This window comes from Larimichthys crocea, chromosome XXI (genome assembly GCF_000972845.2).
Source record: "Larimichthys crocea isolate SSNF chromosome XXI, L_crocea_2.0, whole genome shotgun sequence".
NCBI lineage: Eukaryota > Metazoa > Chordata > Actinopteri > Sciaenidae > Larimichthys > Larimichthys crocea.
The window spans coordinates 3,266,528-3,275,045 of record NC_040031.1 but is presented as its reverse complement, the minus strand read 5'-3'; the positions used below and the strand labels follow the sequence as shown (position 1 = coordinate 3,275,045).

The following is an 8,518-nucleotide window of genomic DNA, read 5'->3' as shown; positions in this document are numbered from 1 at the left end:
AAAATTGTCTTTTCTCGCACTTTCTCACCGTGGTGTCACGTATTGAAAGGTCTGAAATGAAACGATAGTGACTGAAGAGCCGTGGCCTTATATAGCCTATAGACCTGATGACGTCACAACTCACATTTTATTTGTCTTTGATCATTTGCCCCGCCCCCTTTTCTCTGAGTTGTTTTTTTACGTCGCCCAATGCTGCCTGAGCGTGATGACGTCACGTTTTAAAAACTCAAACCACCCATGTACGAATGAATGGTTTGAACTATAAACACATTTTCCATTTAACTTAAACTATTTTGATTGACAATTTATTTATTTTTTTCATTAAAAATCGCAAAATTTTCACATTTCCCGTTCAAATACGGGGAAGAGACGCACTGTGCATCACCTTGGATTGCGCAATCCTGTTCTCTGACATGCAATGCAATGAGAGCGTGTTACTGTCTCTCTGTATGTCGCCAGTCAAATGTTTCAAACACTTTTAATATATGCCCCCTCGACTTTCCATAGTGTAACCCATAATAGTATAATAATAATAAGGTGTTACTAAAACATTAATTATTTCCTTTCACTGACAAATTATGCACTTTTTTGTCTTTTATTTCCACATTCGCTATTTCATATTTAAGTCGTCCTTTATTTTAAATCAGATGTCTAATTTTCCGTCAGTAAGCAAAAAACTTGATAACAAATACGTTTATTGGCTCAGGGGGGATGATTAAGTCCTTTTCGCTCAGGTTAGAGAGACGCAGTTTAACGTAGGAGTAGAGCGAATGAATGAGAAAACGAGCTGAAATCCGAGTGAAACTTTATAAATTATACCACGTGGAGAAAGAAGAAAAAACAGTTCAACAACAAGAGTTGGAGAAACCTTGATGACATCTGTTCATTGTTTATGTTTTTATTTTCTCGGTGAGTTTTGAATATAATACAGTTTACAATTGTTTTCCAGAAACATTGCACACTGCATTCATAACAACACTTTTTGAAACTTCAGAAAGTATGACAATTGTCTTCATTTTGCGCTGAGAAGACTTTTTTTTATTGATTGTTAGGTAGCAAATTATCTTTCTCAGACCTTTTACAATGTCTATATAGAGTGTACAGAGACCTCTATATTAAGATCATAATGCAAGATGTCTTTTCCTCTTTTTATATTTTAAAGTGATAGTTTAGTCACATATGTCAGGAATTTGAAACTGTACCAAACTTATAAGCTGAGTTCGAGTCATTTTTGAGCAATAACTGAAGTCATGTGAACAACTTAGATTTGTTTTTGGTAAATGAAGCCACACCAGTGTATCAAGCAGTGCTGGACAGGGTTTTTTTTATTTAAATATACTTTGTAAGTACAAAATATGTCACATAATCACACAATCAAGTATTGCACTTATATTTTTCATAATTACTACATGACTAAAAATACATTTGAAGAATACTCCTTATGATGACAGGTCAACATTTACTATATCCTGATTTTATTGCTTACTGGTATTTTATTTTACTTTTGTAAACTCATCTACTGACTGATCAGCAGTTTTATGTTAAAGTTCTAGCAGTACTAGTTGATTTCTACAGTGTGTTCCTGGACATAGACAATGTAGTGGTGAGTGTTTTCTCCCTGAGTGAGGACTGTCAGAGCCTCCAGGCCGTGTGCCTCCTCCACCACCATCACTTGGTCACCGGTTAGACCCCCGTCTGCGTTCACCACCATCAGCTGATTACTGCAGTTACCGACTTCCTGCTCATCTGCCACCTGCAACTTCAGCCACAACTCAACATCAACATTTTTGTTGTAACCATTCTTTTTCTGAGTAAGTCATGTGGTGTAATTTACCTGTTGTACCACGGTAACAGTGCCTGGAGCCATGGCGACCATGGAGGTGATGGCATCATGAGTCTCTGAACTGAATTCTGTAATTTGCTGGATATTAACTGTACACAAAAAAACATTTATTTTAAAGGGTTAAGTGCATACTGTATGCTAAAATACATTAATGACTCACACAAATAGGAATAGCCATGAATAGGACTTAAGTCAGTTATCCACTGTATGTTTATCACAGTTGCTGTTGTTACCGATGTCCTGCAGAGCTGATGCAGTTGCACATAAAATTAAGAAAATAAAAAAAAATATTTACTGAGTTCAGACATCTTTCTTCATTTTTAATTTTGATCAACTTCTTGAAATAAGTTATCAACTTAATAAATCAATGGACATGTAACAAATTGTATTTTTTATGCTGAAAAAACTCATGTTTTTAAGTCATACTAACTAACCTCCTGAATCATTTTTTAGAGGCCACATGCCACATTATCTACCAGAGGGTTAAGAATGTGAAGACCAACACATGCAAATGAATTATTAATTGATTTTTAAAAATGAAACAAAACGTGGGGTCATGTGTAAAAAAAGTTAAAAAAAATTTGCAGATGACACTGCATTTTTATTTCTTTTTTTTTATTTTATTTTTTTTGCCTGAGACCTCTGCATTGGTTTTCACACAGAGTTACTATCAGTCTGAACATGACTCTAGTCTTGTTTGTCTGTGTATGTAGCCTGTTTATTGTTACCATGGCATCGAAAATGTGGAATGTACTGTATCTGTGGAGTGTGGGCAGTGGACATTTCCTTTTGGGAAAATAGTTTGAATAGACTCCCTGACTTCCTGATCAGCTTTCAACCACTTTCAGTAAAAAAGTGGAAATGGAAAAATTGCATAGAAAGGTAAAGGATATCATAGAAGTGTTTTAATAAAAAGTTTTCTTAAAAATTAACTACTTGTTACATGGCCAAAAGTAAATGGATATCTGAACACTACACCCAAATGCAACTAATGCTGTAACACCTTCCACTCTTTGTAAAAGTCTAGTTTCTGTTCTGTATTGTTACTTTTTTTGTCTTCCTGTTTGCAGTTATCATGGTTTCAAAGGTTTAATTAGTTGTCAATATTTTCCATCATATTTTTTTCTTCATAAAATTTAAGATGTTATAGACAAGGAAGAATGGATGGATTAAACATTGACATTTCCCCGGTGGATCCCCAAGCCCTGAAGCCCTATAATTAAATAATTGTTGTTATTGTGTCTGTATAGGGAGTGTACTTTCGTTTAATCTATCTTACACTCTTCAATCACACACATCCAGACAGGCTGCTGGTAAGATGATTGATTATTTTCTTTTTCTTTTAAAAAACAAAACAAAAAAAACATGTTTTTATTGGATTTTTAATTATTGTCTAACTAAACTCTGCTCCTTTGTAAAGTTTTACTTTAATTATTAAATTATTATTGATTATATTTACTTTATTGTTAATTTAATAAGAACAGAGACATGAAATGACAGGTATGACGGGTATACCAGTGTGCTTTTTCCAGTTTGTTTTTGATTGACCTAATTCCTAAATAATCCATCCCAAACTATTTAAAGAACATTAACAGTTCAAGGCAATTTTTCAAGGCTGTGTAATACAGGTGGGCTTTGAAGATGCAATGAAAACCAAATGAAAGTTGTGTTTCTGTGCATGTCAGCTGTGGCTTCAACCAAGGTTACTTTGTCCTCAGAGGACTGGTAAGAGCCACGTGTATGAAAACTCAAAACATCCCATTCATCATCACCATTCAAATCGAAACCTCTTATTCAAACCAGTGTGACATGCCGATGGCACACCACATGCAATTTATTTTACATTAATTGTGTTTCTTCTGTTTATGTTTTGTAATGTATGAAGTAAATAAATGCCACTGTGCACCATTTCTGTATTATTTGGTTCAGTTTACACATGTTTTGCGTTTTAAGTGAAGATGAGAGTCCAAGCCAGTGTCAGTTTTTGTTTGTTTGCCTGTAACTGTGTATGTATGTGAATATGAAAGACAGAAAGTGAGAATATTCCAATTCCCTCATTGTTTTCAGTGTGGGGTTAATAAGGGTCAAGATGAGAATATATAAGCTAGAATGTATTTAGAGGTTAGGAAATAGAGATGCAAAGATTAATATTTCCGGTGACAGCATTAAACACACAAAAAAACATCTGTGCACATAAATCTATGCAAAAAAATCTGCTTTTAAAGACCGCGAGATGAACACATAAACACTTGTTACTGTACATAGCCAAGCTGATGTACATTCACAGCAGGAGACAAATTGCATTTCACACCCAATTAAGAGGACGAGTCGAAAACGGTGTCCAACTATGTGCGTGTGTCTGTTGTTCACAACTCTGCACCAGTCTGCTGCCAGGATTTTTTAATTACAAAACTATTAGAAAGTCTACATGATCCATCCTGTCAGCCATCCTTCCACCCTTTTTCATTGAAACCAAAGATATATTATTGCAATGTATGCGTTTATTTCATAATTTCACATAATAACCTCATCTCTATCATTTAATATGAAAAAATAGACAGTCATCAGAGTGCCTTGGTTTCATCCCGTTAACAGAAATTACACCACTCAGAAGCACATTTACAACTGAAATTAGCAGTGAAATAAATCCCTCTTGAAAGCATGCTAAATTAATGCTGATATAATTATGATCATGAAAAATTGAGTTGCTTTTAAAATGCTTATTTACATGATGGCATCACATATTACATGACAGCTGTCCCAGCCGAACAAAAACAAACCACAGCTTTTTCTCCATTTACAATTTACATTTAATTTTAAAACATATTTAAACTCCATTTGCTATTCTATGTGAAAACTGGGCTAAGCACCTGCACATGCTGAAATGGACTGGACTGCTTAATTTACTGTAACCAGCTCTGGACCATGCTCATTAGTTTCTAAGAATGTACTTGAGTGGTATTTAAAAAAAAACTGCACTTCTTGAAAAGAATTATTAAAGGGGAAAAAAAGGATGAAACTAAATTTCACACATAAATCTCAACCAACTACAGTTCCCTCCCTGTTTTTCAGCCTCTTTTAGCTCATTGTCTTGCTGTTTCACTGTTCTGGTTCACTGTCACCTGTCTCATAGAGTTGTTTTTGGCTATATGGGAAGCTGTTCATCAAAAAAGCCCTAAAAGCCCACTGAACACAGGGACAAAATTTAGAGGGTAGGTGAAGATAATGGGCCAGGCATTTCCCTCAGACTAAAGGAGAGTGGTTATTGAACTTAACATCCCAGGTGACTCAAAATATTACAAATTGGTGTTAATGTGGCTCCGTAATAGCTGTATGTGTTAAAAGGGCCATCGGCTGTAGGGCATGTTGGTTACAGAATGTAAATGTTTAAGATTCAAAACTCAAGATTCAAGGGGTTTTATTGTGATTTCAACAAAATACATTTAGACAAAAACAATTTGATAACACAGTAGGAATGTGTATGTATGTTTGTATGTACATGGTTACATATGTGGTTATATTAGGTATAGTAGGGAGGTAGATATTGAATACAAATTGAGTAGCAGCAGATAAAAGGTGCAAGTGTGCATGTATATAGATGCAAATTTACATTTTACTTCTGTTTAACAGTCTAACTGAAAAAAACTTAACAGAGGGGAGAGAGACCCCAGTGGTCTTTTCAGCTGTCCTCACAATGTAGAGGTCCTTGCGATCAGAGAAGGTGCAGTTGCCAAACCACGCTGTGATGACAGTTTCTAGGATTCTCTCAATAGTCTCTTTGTGGAAAGTGATCAGAATCAGAGGGTGGCAGGTGAACTCTCCACCAGTCAGTGAGCTGGTCCGCCTCCTCTGTATGGGACCTTGTCATTTAATAATCTAACCCACCACGGTTGTGTCATCAGCGAAGCTAATGATGTAGTTTGAACTGTATGCTGTAGGACAGTCATGGGTGCTGTAGGACAGTCATGGGTGAACAAGGTGAAAAGCAGGGGGCTGAGCATGCAACCCTTAGGGGGCTGCTGTGCACAGCATTGTGGTGTTGGAGGACTTGTTTCCAATCTGGAGTGCCTAGGGTCTCCCTGTCAAGAAGGATTCAGGATCCAGGGTGGTGTTAGTGCTATAAACTGTAATTCCTCGAGTGGCCACTTGAGACAGGTTGCAAAAGTGAGTCACTCTCCATAAGCATGAGCATATTAAAATGCCCAATTTCACAGCAGAATCAAACATGTTTACAGTCTGGTTCAGGCAACAGCTTTGATCACTATAGCTAATTTCCCCATCCATGACAACTGTGAGGGGGGGTGAATATTTTTTTAACTTACCCGTTCAGATGATGTTAAGGCTCGAAGTTGCGCATAATTGTAATAACTGTAACTAATAACTGTAATTGTAATAAACAGTGTGACCGCTTTATTGACAGGTAGTTGCCATTACAGATGACTTATTAGAGCACCCAGGTGTCATTCGACTTGCCTCAGGTACACTGATGATGCACGTCCTTGCCAATATTTAGATTAGACAGGAGGCAAAAGAAGCAGTACATTCAATATGGTGGCGGCCAGCGGTGCATATTTTCCGCTTCAAAACAGCGCATCGGAAACCTATGGGTGACGTCACTCAGGCTCTGTCCATTCTTTATACTGTCATTGGTGTAAACACAGTCCAGCACATTCACATATTGATGAAATTTGGGAAGTACTGATTTGAGATTTGCATGACTGAAATCTCCAGCAACGATAAACAGTCCATCTGGATGTGCGTTTTGGAGCTCACTAATGGCTCTATAAAGTTGCCAGTGACTTGTTAACAGTAGCACTGCGTGGGATTTAAACTCAAGTATGAACAAGGTGGTGAATTCACGTGGTAGGTAGAATAGTCTACATCTAACGGTCATAAACTCTACCAGCGGTGAGCAGTAACTTGATATAAGTACAGTGTCCCTACACCATTCAGTGTTGATGTAAATATAGAGTCCTGCTCAGGTCCGCCCAGAGGTTAAGCAGCCCTGGCAGGTGTATGGCAAATGCTGTTGCTGAGCCAAGTTTCTACAAAGATGAAAACACAGCAGTCTCTAAACTCACGCTGGGAAGTCCGCCGCAGTCCGGTTTATTGTCAGATGTTCGTGAGCGGGTTGGACAGCTGACTGGCTAGTCAGCCTACAAAGTTTCCTCCTCTGGCAAACAGCCTCAGGTGACGCCTTAGACCACAAAATGTTTGTGGTATTTGAAGTAGTCTGCTCATATGTTATTGACTAGGTTGTTCAGTACATTTAGTACATTCAGGGATAATACTGAAATGAAACTTTCTTCAGTATGCCTCTATCTCTACATTAGATTTTCTATGCTTCCCAGACAACGAACAACCCCCAGAGAACAAACCTAACTTTCTTACTATTGCAGCCGCTCTTTCCAGCAACACAAAGTATGCAGCAGTAATAAAAAGAGAATATTTCCAGTCACAATAAAGCGCAAGTTGTGGTATCATTGCTTTGTGATCCAGTGATAGTATTATTGTGGAAAATATTATGTGTAATCTGTGATTAATTTCTTCCTGTATAACTGCTCATAAAAAATTGACAGAGGTAGCTGCTCTTTGATTTGAAACATTACACGTTAATGTTTAGTTTAGTATTGATCTTGCAATCACTGATTAAAAGGATTGTGCTTTCAAGCTCCATTGTGGCTGGTTTCAAAACATCTTGCCACCTTAAGCCCTTTTGTTCGTGATAATAACGGAACATATGGGTGAGTGGAGAGAAGTGCAAGAGACAGTAAAATTAAGAAAGGTTTAGTTTTAGGGTGAAACTTTGTTTAGAGGGTGCAGCACAGTAGTGAAGTGATCCTCATAGGTGCATGCACATGAACCCCCCACTGGGCTGGGAACCTTCAGTGTGGAATTTGCATTCAATGACATGCAGGTCAATAGGTTAACTGGTGACTCTAAATTGCCCATAGATGTTAAAGTGCATGTGAATTGTTTGTCAGACCCCCCTGTACACACCCATTAGTGATGTCACAGTGGCCTGACCACACCCTAAAGTACACTTCGATATCACTGCAGCAAGATGACACTTTGAGCCACTAAAATTCAAAAAAACAAAAAAATAGTCACAAAATGTTCAGGCTTGTGAGGCCATGACTTAAACACATCCTTTTGTCTTTCTATTATTACACAATTGCTGCATTTTTGGTTAACTTGTTTTCATCCTGGGCATGAAACTGAAACACAGCAAAACAATGGCTGCCCCAAGGCCGAGATGCTATGACTGTCGCCTTGAATTACATTCCCCTATCTGCCAATCATATCCTTCTTCAGGGCGTCTGCTGTCTGGGCAGATTTCCATGGTATTAATTTCACTTCCAGTTTTTCACAATGCATAGAAACATAATGTATTTCTGTACACTTCATATGAGCATGTGGATTCATTGATAAACAGAACCACAAGCAAAACTACTCACAAACAAATATATACACTCCTGGTGACAGGTAATCATATCCGTATATGATCGGACTGATTTTATGCATGCTGCTCACACTAGATCCACCAAAATATCGATTGATCCTTCAGCTTTGTTTGCCACTTTCTGGCTATGTTTGTTTTCATCTCTATCTGGGCATATTAAGAAAAAAAGCTGGAGCTTCTCTGTGGTCTCTTCCTTTTAGCAAGCAGGGGAA

General features: G+C 37.5%; 1 long non-coding RNA gene across 1 annotated transcript in view; it reads right to left on the bottom strand.

Moving 5' to 3' along the window:
* Positions 1 to 1,288: 1,288 nt before the first annotated feature.
* The window catches only part of LOC113744173 (uncharacterized), a 56,526-nt gene continuing 49,296 nt past the window's right edge, over positions 1,289 to 8,518 (bottom strand). Inside the window, exons 3-4 of the long non-coding RNA XR_003461320.1 lie at positions 1,835 to 1,932; positions 1,289 to 1,759 (exon numbers count right to left, since the gene is read on the bottom strand). This is a non-coding gene — a long non-coding RNA (uncharacterized LOC113744173). The remainder of the gene's footprint in view (positions 1,760 to 1,834; positions 1,933 to 8,518) is intronic.